Source organism: Sapajus apella, unplaced genomic scaffold (assembly GCF_009761245.1).
Source record: "Sapajus apella isolate SASKATOON/1434 unplaced genomic scaffold, GSC_monkey_1.0 scaffold3, whole genome shotgun sequence".
Classification (NCBI taxonomy): Eukaryota; Metazoa; Chordata; class Mammalia; order Primates; family Cebidae; genus Sapajus; species Sapajus apella.
Genome location: NW_022436943.1, coordinates 1,506,329 through 1,521,937, shown reverse-complemented (window position 1 = coordinate 1,521,937; position 15,609 = coordinate 1,506,329). Strand labels below are relative to the sequence as shown.

Below are 15,609 nucleotides of genomic sequence, written 5' to 3'. Positions count from 1 at the left end.
AGGAGTCTTAATTTGTGCTTGATAATAATATATTCATTGAGTGTAAATTAGTGATTTCATTTGAAAATAGTGTAAAGATAGTTGCTTATAGAGTTATTTCCTTTACATGTAAAATACTTTAACCATATGAGAAGAATGTTGACACAAACCAAATATTTATTCCAGAAGATTATAAATTCAAAGTATTTTCTACACCCAGTAGTCAAAACCTTTAAAAATTTTTAATGTTTTGCTTTTTCTTTTGGACTAGAGAAGTGTTACAGTTGGTATTCACCCTGAGGGTTGGAGAGTCTCACTTTAGGACACATCTGAAGAATAGCAGCCAGTTATGAGAGGATATTAGCACCACCTTGTGGTGTCTGCTGTACCCTGCCATTTACTTATACTGCCCTGCCATTATTATATGGATCTCGGTAATCAGGGAAAAAGAAGTAGAGAATACTTCAATTTAACAATTTTCTTTTGAAAGTACATGCAAATTTTGATCATTGGGTACTAATTACTATTGAATCATTAATATTTCCATAAGGTCTTAAATGTAAGATCTTGCCTATTATAATAATTGATTGTTTCAGATTCTTAGGTATATATAACAATATATCTTTGCAAGTACAGAAATAATGTTTTAAGACTACTCTAGTAGATATAACTTTCTCTAAATTATATAAGATTATTATAAATAAGTCATTTTTTCTTAAAATTATTTTTAAAATTTATATTTAAAAATTAAAAATTAATATGTAAGAATCATATATTTAATGAATTTTGTCTTGATTGCTGTCATAAAGTACAAAAATACAGTCTTTTCCATTAACCTTACAACAGAATTTTAATTTTTTTTTAACAGAATATTACAGTCATAAAATAACATTGATTTTTAGAAGGAACATTTTTATAAAAGAGTATTTTCTTTCAAGGTTCTATTTTATAGTTTTGTACTTTGAACAGTTGGTTCCTTAATGTTATTGTTTATTAGCATTTTTCAGATTTTTCTAATTTGGCTTGAAAGCAAAATGTGTCATTATATTCTGGATTGTGAGTTTTATGTAATTTCTAATAAATATTTCAATGTTCTTGAAGAGATGAATATAAAGGCTAAGAATCATAAGTAATACAGATATCACATTGAAAGACATTTTGTATTTTAGACAACAAAGTGAAGTATATACTAGATACACTTAAATCTTTCATGTAATTTAAAAATGTACAACTAACTTTAAAAGAAATTTAAACTTCCAAAGTTTTCTGTGTTAGTTAACCTTGTATATTTGCAATAAAATTAAACAGCAGTTTAAATGTAGAGTTAAATAGAATTAGCTTAATTCAATATATGGATTAGCCACATAGTAGTTATATATTAAGTAGTGTGCCCATTCTAAATGAAAAGTATGGCTTCCACATTAGAATCAGTGTACAACCAAAACCATGTGTATTACTGTACTTGATTACAAAGAAAACAGGACCTCTCTCTGTTGCCCAGGCTGGAGTGCAGTGGTACAATCTTGGCTCACTTCAGCCTCTGCCTCCTGGGTTCAAGCAATTCTGTCTCAGCCTCCTGCGTGATTGGGACTACAGGCACACAACGCCATGCCCAGCTAATTTTTGTATTTTTAGTAGAGATATGGTTTCAGCACATTGGCCATTCTGGTCTTGAACTCCTGACCTCAAGTGATGCGCCTGCCTTGACCTCCCAAATGCTGGGATTACAGGCATGACCCATTATGCCCAACCTGTTTTTTTCTTTTGAAAACAGTTTGTTATAAACTTGAAGATAAAATAAAATTCTGACTTCTTAATTTATGTAACTTTGTTATTTTATGATTATACTTTTTTCATGGACGTATACCAGCTAGAGTATGATCCACTGGCGAGAGCAAAAGGTGATGTAGCTAGTCTGTTACATAAGATACGTGGTGCCAATGACAGAAGCAAGGGAACTAACAGTGGAAGCCAATTATGATATGTAAGTAAGTTTTTAGTCATTTTCAAAAGGTTTTCTTGGGTAGATTATATATACTTTCAGGGATATTGGTTTTGATTTCTATAAATAAAATATTACTGCATTATTATCTACATCACTGTGGGATATTATTGTCCTTTGAGGGAAATCATCACTCTCAGTTCATTCTTCTCTGTTCTCTTTTGCCAGGCAGTACTGCTTATGCCCATAGGCTTTAGGGGAGACAACACTGGGATTGACTTGTTATCTATACTGACTTTGAAGATGTTACCACTTCTCAATGATCCTCAGTTTCCTAATCTGTAAAATGAAGATAATACCTGGCATATAGTAATAAGCATTGAATAAATAATGGCTGTTACTAGGAATTATCACTGGAAGAGAATCAGAATGATCTTATGAGAGGCTAATTGGAAAATCATTAGATACTCACCTGCATTATTGAGGAACTGATAGACATTCAGTGCCTCTCAGTTTTTAGGCTAAGAAACCATACCTTGTCATAATAGGAGTTGGCACATTTTTAATAAAACACCAGATAACTTTTTAGGCTTTTTGGCCTGGTCTTTGAATGGTCTCTTTTGAAACTACTAAACTCTGCTGTTTTATCAGAAAAGTAGCTGTATTAGTCTGTTTTCACATTGCATAAGACTGAGTAACTTATGAAGAAAAGTGGTTCAATTGACTCTTTCTGTAGGCTTAACAGGAAGCATGACTGGGAGGCTTCAGGAAACTTAAAATCATGGTGGAAGGGAAAGGGGAAGCAAGCACCTTCTTCATATGGTGGGAGGAGAGAGAGAGAGAAGGGGGGGGAAGTGCCACACACTTTTAAACCATCAGATCTCATGAGAACTCACTATCATGAGAACAGCAAGAGTAAAATTAACCTCCCACCAACACCCCACCCTTGACATGTGGGGATTACAGTGTGACATGAGATTTGGGTGGGGACACAGAGCCAAATCCTATCAGTAGCCATAGACAATATGTAAATGGATAAATGTAGCTGCATCCTAATAAAACTTTATTTATAGACACTAATTTGAATTTCATGTGATTTCAAAAAGTTATGTAATATTTTTTTGATTTATTTTCAACTATTTAAAAATGTAAAAACCATTCTTAGTTTGCAATCTGTATAAAGAAAGTATAAAAACAGATGACAGATCAATATTGGCTTGCAGAGTGTACTTTGCAGACACCTTTCATAGAGTAAAAACATGTGAAAGCAGAATAGCAGAAAATACAGGACAGCATCAGAGATAGTATCTTTTGTAAATTAAGGATATCAGAATTGTACATAAAGCAATCTGATCTGAAGACAACATTTAGAAAAAAATATGATCCAGGGTTATCAGTCTTTGCTCCTTAGATTATTAGATAAATCAGGGTTTCTCCCCTCTTTACTGAGTGACTAGTATGCAAAATTATTTTACTCAGTTATCAGCAGTTGGGTCAGAATAGTAGTTCTCTCTGTGTCAACTATCATAAAGACATACATAAATGGAGAAAAGCTGTGTTATTTTATATGGCTTCCTTTAGGCATATAAAAGCCAGTGTCCTTAAAGACCTGCTATAAAGCCCTCTTGGTTATTGTATACCCATACCCCACTCTGTTATTTTAACCCTACTAGATTTTCATTTTTTGAATGTGCCTACCAGAGCACTGTCTCTCCTCCTCAATAGGACACACGGAGTCTTTTCTCTTTTTTGTCTTTCTCTTGGAAGATTGTTTTGTAGGATTGGTTACCTTAGCCAGATAATTCAACAAACTTTTAGTGTTGGAACATGACACCTGTAGTTATAGGAAAGCTGAAGGCAGAACTATTTTTAGGTCTTCATGTAATTTTTTCTCTAAGATAATAATGATTATGATAATCATGGTAGTAGCTGTTACTTTTTAAGTTCCTACTATATAATAGGTATCTTACAAATGTCTCATTCAGTCTTCATAATAACCCCACCAGTTACGTGATATGAGTTTCATTTTACATTTAAGAAATCTGCAGGGATGTGATGTGATCAACAACACATAACAATCAGTGCCAGATATGGACACACATCTTTGACTCCAAAGCCTTCTGTGCCTCTCTGATTCCATTAAACTTTGTCTATGAGTAAGACATTTGTTTACTTTGTTGTTTTTACTAAATAAATCTTGATAAGCAGCTATTATATTTTAATTTTTCTTTGTGCTATGAGTTTCTTTAATAGTAGATACCTAATCAATGTTAATTTAGTTAATGATTGAATAATTGAGGGCAGATTCAATATAAAGATGAAGTAAGGAAAAATGTTCTTATTTGAATTAGGAGGGTTCCATTAGAAATGTAGTATGAGTAAAGAGGAGCATTTAAAGTAAAGGGTCTCTTCTAAAACCCATTCAGGGCATTTAGGTTTTAAATGCCCCCTTGTTGTATATATGCATCACATTAAAAAAATCTGTTCATCTATTGATGGACATTTAGGTTTCTTCCAAATCTTGGCTATTGTGAACAGTGCTGCAACAAACATGGGAGTGTAGATTCCTCTTCCATATACTGATTTCCTTTCTTTTGGGCTTAAACCTAGCAGTAGGATTCCTGAATAGTACCGTAGCTCTATGTTTACCATTTGTATGTCTTCTTTTGAGAAATGTCTACTCTGGTTATTAATCCCTTGTCAGATGAGTAATTTGCAAATATTCTTTCATTCTGCATGTTGTCTCTACTTTGTCAATTGCTTCCTTTGCTGTACAGAAGTGTTTTAACTTGATACGATTCCATTTGTCCATTTTTGCATTGATTGCTTGTGCTTGTGGGGTATTAAGAAATCTCTGCTCAGACAAATGTTTTGGAGTGTTTCCTCAGTGATTACTTTTAGTAGTTTAATAGTTTGAGGACTTAGATTTAACCCTTTAATCCACTCTGATTTGATTTTTGCATATGGCAAGAGATAGAGGGATAGGGGTCTAGTTTTATTCTTGTGCCTATGGATATCTAGTTTTCCCAGCACCATTTATTGAAGACATTGTCCTTTCCTCAATACATGTTCTTGGTACCTTTGTCGAAAATGAGTTCACTGTAGATGTATGGTTTTTTTTTCAGGGTTCTCTGTTCTGTTCCATTGGTGTATGTCTGTTTTCATGCCAGTGCCAGGTTATTTTGTTTACTATAACTCTGTGGTAAAACTTGAAATCAGGTAATATTCCAATTTTTTTCTTATTGTTCAAGATGGCTTTGGCTATTTTGGGTCTTTTTTTGACTCTATTACTTTTAGGATTATTATTTTCTTTTTCTGTGAAGAATGTCATTGGTAATTTGATAGGGATTTCAATGAATCTAGATTGCTTTGGGTAGTATGGATGTTTTAACAATATTGATTCTTCTAATCCATGAACATGAAATATCTATTTTATTGTGCCTGCTTCAATTTCTTGTATCAGTGTTTATAGTTTTCACTGTAGAGAGCTTTCATTTCCTTGGTTAAATTTATTCCTAGTTATTTGTAGCTATTGTAAATGGGATTACTTTCTTGATTTCTCTTTCTGATTATTTGGTGTTGGCATATAGAAATCTTACTGATTTTTGTATGTTTATTGTGTATCCCTGCAGCTTTACTGAATTTATCAGTTCTAATAGTTTTTTGGTGGAGTCCTTTTCTAATTCTGCAAAGAAATTCGATGGTAGCTTAATAGGAATAGCATTGAATCTATAAATTACTTTGGGCAGCATGGCCATTTTCATGATATTAATTCTTCCTGTCCATGAGCATAAATTTTTTTTTCCAGTTGTTTGTGTTCTCTCTTATTTCCTTGAGCAATGGTTTGTAGTTCTTGAAGAGGTCCTTCACATCCTTTGTAAGTTGTATTCCTAGCCATATGCAGAAAAGAGAAACTGGAAGCCTTCCTTACACCTTATACAAAAATTTACTCAAGATGGATTAAACACTTAAATGTTAAACCCAAAACCATAAATACCATAAAGGAAAACTTGGGCAGTAACATTCAGGACATAGGCATGGGCGAAGACTTCATGACTAAAACACCAAAAGCAATTGCAACAAAAGCCAAAATTGACAAATGGAATCTAATCAAACTAAAGAGCTCTGCACAGCAAAAGGAACTATCATCAGAGTGAACAAGCAGCCTTCCAGAATGGGAGAAAATTTTTGCAATCTACTCATCTGACAAAGGTGTAATATCCATAATCTACAAAGAACTTAAATTTACGAGAAAAAAAAACCGTTAAAAAGTGAGTGAAGGATATGAACACACACGTCTCAAAAGAAGACATTTATGTGGCCAACAAACATCATCACTGGTCATCAGAGAAATGCAAGTCAAAACTACAATGAGATACCATCTCATGCCAGTTAGAATGGCGATCATTAAAAAGTGAGGAAACAACAGATGCTGGGGAGGATGTGGAGAAACAGGAACACTTACACTGTTGGTGGGAGTGTAAATTAGGTCAGCCATTGCAGTAGACAGTGTAGCCATTCCTCAAGGATCTAGAACCAGAAATACCATTTGACCCAGCAATCCCATTATAAATTATTCTATAAAGACACATGCACATGTGTGTTTATTGCAGTACTATTTACAATAGCAAAGACTTAGAACCAACCCAAATGCCCATCAGTGATAGACTGGATAAAGAAAATGTGGCATATATACATCATGGAATATTATGCAGCCATAAAAAAGGATGAGTTCATGTCCTTTGCAGGGACATGGATGAAACTGGAAGCCATCATTCTTAACAAACTAACAAAGGAACAGAAAAAGCAAACTCCACGTGTTCTCACTTATAAGTGGGACTTGAACAATGATAACACATGGACACAGAGGGAAACATCACACGCTGGCACCTGTTGGGAGGTGGGGGACAAGGGGAGGGACAGCATTAGAACAAATGCCTAATGCATGTGGGGCTTAAAACCTACATGTTGGGTTTATAGGTGTAGCAAACCACCCTGGCACATGTATACCTATGTAACAAACCTGCATGTTCTGCACATGTGTCCCAGAACTTAATAAGAAGTTCTAAGCTTTTCATTGTCAAAGCTGTCTGTAGTTACCTTTATTGTTTTAGTAATTTATATTGTGATTATAAAGTCAGAGGACAACTTTGGAACATCTCAGAGTATTAATTACTGACTCTTATGGTTTGAGGTTACCATTACATCTCCCTGGTGGATTCTGTGACAAATGAGAAGTAAGACAGTCAGATAGAAAGAGATAAAATGTTAACTTAGACAAGCACTGTGGCTCACACTTATAATGTCAGCACTTTGGGAACCTGAGGTGGAAGGATTGCTTTAGCCCAGGAGTTCAAGACCAGCCTGGGCAACATAGTGAGATATTGTCTCTGCAAAAAATAAAAAATAAAAATAGCTGATTATGGTGGCACACCTGAGGTTGAAGTGGGAGGATCAATTGAATATGGGAGGTCGAGGCTATAGTGAGCTGTGATCATGCTGTTCCACTCCAGCCTAGGCAACAGAGTGATACCCTGCTTCAAAAACTAACAAAAGATACTTTTCTTTGTTTACCAACATATTTACTCTGTGTTCTTCATTCTTTCTCTAGAATTAAGTTTCTATCTGGTATTATTTCCTTTCAATCTAAAGCATTTATTTTATTTGTTTCTTTAGAATGTTTTTGGAAATTCATTGAACACATTCAGCACAAATTTTCTGAACACAAATTCTGTCATTTTTATTTTGTCTTCATTTTTGAAGGACATTTTCAATGGAAATAAAAATCTAGATTGACTTATTTTTAACATTTTAAACATTCTGCTATTTTCTGGCCACCATTATTTCTGATGAGAGATTATTAGCCTTATGATTTCCTTGGATGTATTGTGTCTTTTTTTTTCCTCTGGATGATTTAAAATTTTTTTCTCCGTTTGGTTTTCTGCCATTTGATCTTGAGATGTCTACATCTGGTTTCTTTTTATTTATTCCTCTTGGGGTTTCTTGAGCTTTTTAAATCTATTGGTTGATATATGTCAGTTTGGGAAATAGTTTTTCACCTCTGATGTTATTTTTAAAAATTTAGTATTTTCATTTGACTTTTTTATACTTTTTCTCTGATAAAATTTTCCTTCAAGTCAAGCGTATTATGTACCCTTTTTAATTCTTTCTCTTTTTTTTGAAATGGAATCACTCTGTCACCCAGGCTGCAGTGCAGTGGCATGATCTCGGCTCACTGCAACCTCCGCCTCCCAGGTTCAGGCTCTTCTCCTGCTTCAGCCTCCTTAGTAGCTGGGATTATAGGCATGTGCCACCACTCCCGGCTAATTTTTGTATTTTTAGTAGAGACGGGGTTTCACCATGTTGGTCTGGCTGGTCTCGAACTTCTGACATCGTGATCCACCCACCTTGGCCTCCCAAAGTACTGGGATTACAGGCATGAGCCACTGTGCCTGGCCTTAATTCTTTAATGTGTTCGTTATCAGAATTGTTTTAAAGTCTTGTTTGATAATTCCAATATCTGGGCCAACTCTGGACTGGTGTATTGATTGTTTCCTCTTTTTATAATGAGTCATTTCTTCTTGCTTTTTTATGTTGCTTAGTATTTTTTTATGTAATGCCAAATGTGTGTAAAGAGAATGGAGCCTATGTTAAATAATGTTTATGTTCACAAAAACACATGCCTCTTCTTTTGTCGTGGCATTAGTATACTTGCATTGGGTATGGCGTTTGCCTTTTATTCCATACTTGAACTAGATCTGATTCTTTTAAAATTTATATTAAGTTCACTATAGGACCCAGTGTATTTTGAGAGCAAGATTAGGATCGTTGGTTTTGTATGGTTTGTAGTTTCTGCTTAATTCTCCTGATACACCTTCAGAATTCTACATGCCTTGTTCACTTGTGCCTTTGCAGGGGTCTCTCTTAGAGCTGCTTTCTTTCTCCCAGACACAGCTTGCCCTTCCTGGTACTCAGTTTAAGGTTTAGAGTACTCATGAGATTTCTTTTTATTCTACTTTGCACTCAGACTTTATTTGTATCTATGGGCCTGTACTTCAGTGGGAGCCTTTCTCATCTTTCCAGCCCTGCTTCTCTTGTCATTTTCATGAGCAATTGATGGACACCTGTGGAAAATAGATGGCAAGTGGATGGGATCCTCTTGTGTCTAGAGTTCTCAGTGATTCTAAACTATCATGCATCCCCCACTGGGTCTTTTAATATTTGTTAAAAGTACAGTTTTTTTCTTCTTATCAACTTTCTTCTCATACTACTCTGCCAAGAATGAAAGCCACTATTCATTTTTTTCTCTTTCCTATAAGAGACCTTTCACTTTTACAGGTTTTGTTCATTGGATTCCTTTAGGAACTCTGCTCTGATGACTGTCAAAAAGCTTTGATAGATTACATGTTTCATTCTTGTTGCTACAATGGGATAGAATTCTCTTGCAGTTTTGTACATCTTATGAGAAGAGGAACATACACACACAGGTACAAATCTTATGATTTATTTATACTAAATTTGATAATTCCCCTAGATAAAGTTGCCAGTAGTTCATCTCTGCTCTGTCATTACTTAATCTCTGACTCCTCTCTTGCCTGTATTCCTTACCCTTGTTTTTGAAGTAGTGATTCTTCCTTTCTTTTATTTTTGTTGGTTCCTTAACTGTTTAGCCAAAATTATCAAAATAATTCTTAAAAATTAGAGTAGCAAGTAATTTCTTAGGAGCTATCCAAATCTACACATTTCTTTAGTATAGATGCTGAATAGAAAAATGAGTTTTAACAACTTAAATTAGATGTAAATTAATATTTTTTTCTCATTCATTAGGTTAGGAAAAAACAGGATACTTTTTCCTAATATAGCTTGATATTTTATAGGACAGTCTCATTGACTGCAAGCTTCCATAGCTGTCAAGAAGCATGTATGTTTAATTCTAATACTGTGTAACTTTGGTCTCTCTTATTTCAACTCTCATTCTTCAGTGTAGGATGTAACTGCAAATGACAGTGGCACCCTGATTTAACTAATAGGTGAAGCCTGAGGGGAATGTGGATAAATGAGCCATTTGGGCAGTGAGGAGAGCAGTAAACTGCACTTTTCTCATTAGTTATCTCCCAGGCTAAAATTAAACAGAATAAAATGTTGCCAAATTTTAGTGATCTATGGTGGGTCTTGTCTGTGTCAATTAAGTATCAAACTAATTGCCCAGACATATATGGTAGAACTTGTGTGCTGTTTTTAAAGGTTGGTATCTTGTAAATTGAGTATATGATGAAAATAGCTCTCTAAATGTGAATGAACATTATCTCTAAATTGTAATTTCAACCAAATTGGTATTAAATTAGTGGATTACCCTCTTTTATCATCTATAATATTCATAAATTTTAAGGTTGGCTGTAAGTCATTAGGTCATTTTTGGTATAGTGTAATTATATAGCTTACATAGTTTGGTGAAGTTTTTTTAACTTCTTAATTATAGTAAAATAAGATCTTCAAGTTTAATTTTCCATTTGAAAATATTTACTATTTTTTTTCATTTCTCTGAAATCTCAAATGGTGTGCCAATCATATATTGAGAATGTTTTTGAAAATTCATTGAACAGAGTTGTAGACACATCTGAAAAGGTTTTTATAATAATTTGTACAATATGGAGAATAGCCGTAATTTCTTAACATACTTGTATCTTGTCCAGTTTGCATATATATAAATTTATATGTCATTTTGTTTACCATGTTTTTATGATAATTAAAAAATTCATAGTATATAACATGGCCTGTACTTAGATGCATAATCTAAAAGAACATAATCCTGAGTTATTTAATAAACCAACTCAGTATCTTCTTTCTTTACTATTTTTTTTCAATATAACATTAGGTACATATAAAAGTATGTAACAAATATGTAAGTATTGAATTAAAATTATATAATGAATATCATTTACTGTTGGCTGAGAAGTTGGTCATCAATTTATTTGCCTTTATAAATTCTTTCCTCAAGTGATCTATCTTTTTGTTTTGAGAGAACTTTCCTGATCTTCTCTTTATCTTCACTTGTTTACAACTTTTTTTTCTCTTAGTGTAGATATATTTTAATTATCCAGTTTGGAGTATATAGGGCCGCCTAGATTTAAGGTTTATTATCTTTCAACATTTCTGTAAAATACTCAGCCATTACCTTTTTTTTAAAACTATTTTGCCTTTTGCCATTTTCTAGTATATCTTCGGAGTCCAGTAAGATGTATGCTAGGTCTTCTCACTCAGACCTCTCTATCTCAAACTCCATTTTAAAAGTTCCATTATTTTTCTATCTGGGGTTGCATTCTAAATTATCTTGTTATGTATATTCCATTTCCTTAATTCTCTCTTCAGCTGCATTTAATGTTCTTTATAGCATGTTCATTGAGTTTTTTACTTTAACAATTTGTCATTTCTATGATTTTCATTTTTCTTTGAAATCTGTCTACTCGTTGCTAGGTCTTCTCACTCAGACATCTCTATCTCTAACTTCATTTTAAAAGTTTCATTATTTTTCAATCTGGGGTTGCATTCTAAATTATCTTGTTATATATCTTCTATTTCCTTAATTCTCTCTTCAACTGCATATGGTTTAAAAAAAAAATAAGTAATGGCTGAGTATTTTACAGAAATGTTGAAAGATAAAAAACCTTAAATCTAGGAGGCCAATATACCCCAAACTGGATAATTAAAATAAATCTACACTAAGAAAAAAAAAAATTGTAAACAAGTGAAGATAAAGAAAATATCAGGAAAGTTCTCTCAAAACAAAAAGATAGATCACCTGAGGAAAGAATTTATAAAGGCAAATAAATTGATGACCAACTTCTCAGCCAATAGTAAAGTGGTTTGCTTTCTGCACTCCTTGCTGATTTTTTGTTATAGGACACATAAATGACAGACCATAATTTGTGGCTGTCGCCTAGCAATGAATTGGAGACTTTCTCAAAGAGATAACTTTTTTCTGTTTTTTGTTTTTTCCTAGTGTCTAGAGCTAAGGTCCCCAACCTCTGGGCCAGGGACCAGTACCAGTCCATGGCCTGTTAGGAACTGGCCACACAAAAGGAGATAAGCCACAGACGAGCAAGCATTACCACCTGAACTCTGCCTTCTGTCATGTCAGTGGTGGCATTAGATTCTCATAGGAGGGCAAACCTGATTGTTCCTGCACATGCAAGTGTTCTAGGTTGTGTATGCTCTTTTTGAGTATTGAATTAATGCCTGATGATCTGAGGTGGAATAGTTGCATCCTGAAACCATCTCTCCACCCACGAAGTCCAAGGAAAAATTGTCTTCCACAAAACCAGTTCCTGGTGCCAAAAAGGTTGGGGGGTACTGTTGTCTTCACAAGAAAGTGTAAGGCTCATCTATCTCTCTTTTCTGCTGTCTCAAGTTTGAGAATCTCAGTTACATTTTTTTGGTGGGGGGCAACATAGCTCCTTTTTTAAATGTTTCCTTTTCTAGTTATAACTAGTTTCACAAATTTTCAGTAATTATTTTGGTGTTTACTTCCATATTTTTAAATAACATAGATTTTCTTGGTTTTTCTTGAATATTCATTTTGGAGCATTATTTCTTGACTTCTTACTGTGGAAAATGATAATTGGCTATCTTTCACTTTCTCCAGCATTTATTACATATTCTTATTTGCTCATACTCCCAATGTTATTATATCCTAAATTTGTTTGATTAAATTGTTTATTCATTTATTATTTCAGAATTTATACCATTCCATTTATTAACACTGGTCATGTCACAGTTGTCTTGTATCTTATGATTAGCTATTCTTTCCTTTGTAACATTTGATGTATTTAATAATTGTGTTTTGTTGTTGCCAAGCTTTCTATATACCTGTGACTAATTCACTGTTGTAAGTCTTGGAATTCCCATCCCTTTTCTGCTGTGTTAGGTCCTTTGTCTTCTGGATCCAAAGTCGTCTTTCTTCATGTAATTCACTTTTCTTTTGGTGAATGCTTTCTTTATTGTTAATAAATAATATTTATTACGTATATATGGTATTTATGTGATATTATAGAACAAATTACAGTAAAAGGGGCTCATTTGACAGAAAGAAAGTCATAGTAATTTAAATCTAATTATAATTTTGTTTTTTTATGTAGGTTTTAGAAAGGTCTTTTAACCTTTGATGTTGAAGTATATATTCCTGAATTTAAAGAAACCTTTTAAATTCTCTAAATCATTTTCAATTAATTGCTTGAAAGTCAAAAAGTCTGATAAACAATTTTTCATAATCGGGCAATATTCTGTTTCTCACATAGTAGCATTTTTTGAGAGAATCAGTTATAAGAATACAGTGCAAATTAAATCTTACTGTATATATCATACTTCTTTATTTTTGTTAGTCTGTGGAAATGACAGCCTTTGCTGTAATAGAGCTGCTAGAATTGTTTCAAAATGGGTTATCATATTGGGAAAGTCCAATTTATTTCTCTTAATATAGTATTTTTATGCCTTTATTCTGTGTTTAGGTGATACTTGAGAAATAGAAGAATTTAGGTTCTTATGAGAAATTTGCAATCTATGAAAGTAAGAAATATATGTTAAATTATATATTAAATATTAAATTGGGTTTCCAGTTTAATTATGAATCCCCTTTTGCAATCATCTTGCATTTAACTTTTCTGTGTCTTTCTTTTCTGACATTTGCTTGAGTGAATCATTGCTCACAGCACACATAGTGGTCCTTGAGAAAGTACATTGCTTTTGCTGTCTGAGCATGCTGCCTAGGGATTTATACTGATTCTGGGCCCATGGAAAAAGTAGAACTGCATGGTGAAACAGGAGTATACATGGAAAATTATGGTTATTTGAAGATTCTGTGGAAAGCTGTGAAAAAAGGATAAATTTCTTTTTCTCTTATTTCTTCTCTTCCATCCTTTCATCTCTGTCTTGTTATATATCAATTTTCATAGGACTTGTTATTAATACTAATTTTCCTGGTTTAAATAATATATAGCATAATAGAACAAATGTAGTATTTTCAGTTATCCCGAGAACCAGCTATCGTTTATTCTGACATACTCTTTTTTAGTCTCCTACCATGTGGCAGACACTTAAAAAAAATAAATAAATAAAACAAAACAAAACAAAAAAAACAACCTTTTAAGTTCAGGGATAAAAGTGCATGTTTATTATGTAGGTAAGCTTGAGTCATGGGGATTTGTTATGCAGATTATTTCACTATCTAGGAATTAAAAAATATAGTTATTTTTTCTTATCCTTTCTTTTCTCCAACCCTTCACCCTCCACCTTCTGATAGACCCCAGTGTCTATTGTTCCTCTCTGTGTGTCCATGTGTTGTCACCATTTAGCTGCCACTACTAAGTGGGAACATGTGGATTTTGTTTTCTGTTCCTGCATTAGTTTGCTAAACATAATGGCCTCCATCTTTATCCATGTTCCTGCAAAAAACATGATTTGTTCTTTTTTATGGTTGCATAGTATTCCATGGTGTATATGTAACATATTTCCTTTATCCAGACTGCCACTGATAGGCATTTAGGTTGATTCCATGTCTTTGCTACTGTGATTGGTGCTGCAGTGGACATACGTGTGCATGTGTCTTTACGGTAGAATGATTTATATTGTTTTTGGTATATACCTTGTAATGGGATGACTGGATTGACTGGCAGTTCTGTTTTTAGCTCTTTGAGGAACTGCCACACTGTTTTCCACAATAGTTGAACTAATTTACACTCCCACCAACAGTGTATAAGTGTTCCCTTTTCTCCACAATCTCACCAACCTTTTTGTTTGTGTTTTTTTTTGGTTTTGCTTTTTGCCTTTTTAATAATAGCCATTCTGTCTGGTGTGAAATGGTATCTCATTGTGGTTTTGATTTACATTTCTCTAATGATCAATGATGTGGAGCTTTTTTTAATAAGCTTTTTGGCCACATGTATGTCTTCTTTTGAAAAATGTCTGTTTATGTTTTTTGCCCACTTTTTAATGTTTTTTTTTTTAATAGATTTGTTTATGTTCCTTATAGATGCTGAATATTAGCCCTTGGTCAGATGCATAGTTTGCAAACATTTTCTCCCATTCTATAGGTTGTCTAGTCTGTTGATGATTTAATGATGGCATCATCATCATGAAATCTTTGCCTGTTCCTATGTCCAGAATGGTTGCCTACATTGTCTTCCAGGAGTTTTATAGTTTTGGGTTTTACCTTTAAGTCTTTGATCCATCTTTGGTTGATTTTTGTATATGGTCTAAGGAAGGGGTTCAGTTTCTTTTTTTTTTCCCCATTTATTTATTTTATTGCATTTTAGGTTTTGGGGTACATGTGAAGAACATACAAAATTGTTGCATAGGAACACACGTGGCAGTGTGATTTGCTGCCTTCCTCCCCATCACCTACATCTGGCATTTCTCCTCCTGCTATCCCTCCCCAGCTTCCCACCCCCCACCGTCCCTCCCCTATTTCCCCCCAACTGACCCCAGTGTGTAGTGCTCCCCTCCCTGTGTCCATGTGTTCTCATTGTTCAACACCCGCCTATGAGTGAGAACATGCGGTGTTTGATCTTCTGCTCTTCTGTCAGTTTGCTGAGAATGATGGTTTCCAGTTTCATCCATGTCCCCACAAAGGACCAAAACTCATCGTTTTTGATGGCTGCATAATATTCCATGGTGTATATGTGCCACATTTTCCC

The 15,609-nt window shown here is 33.9% G+C and overlaps 1 protein-coding gene and 1 long non-coding RNA gene across 2 annotated transcripts in view; both read left to right on the top strand.

The window, feature by feature from the left end:
• The window catches only part of VPS13B (vacuolar protein sorting 13 homolog B), an 823,218-nt gene that overhangs the window by 331,135 nt on the left and 476,474 nt on the right, over nt 1-15,609 (top strand). The gene's annotated exons all lie outside the window — the stretch shown is intronic.
• LOC116528412 lies at nt 8,274-11,663 on the top strand. Its single transcript, XR_004259019.1, has 2 exons — nt 8,274-11,168; nt 11,396-11,663. It is a non-coding gene; the product is annotated as an uncharacterized LOC116528412 (long non-coding RNA).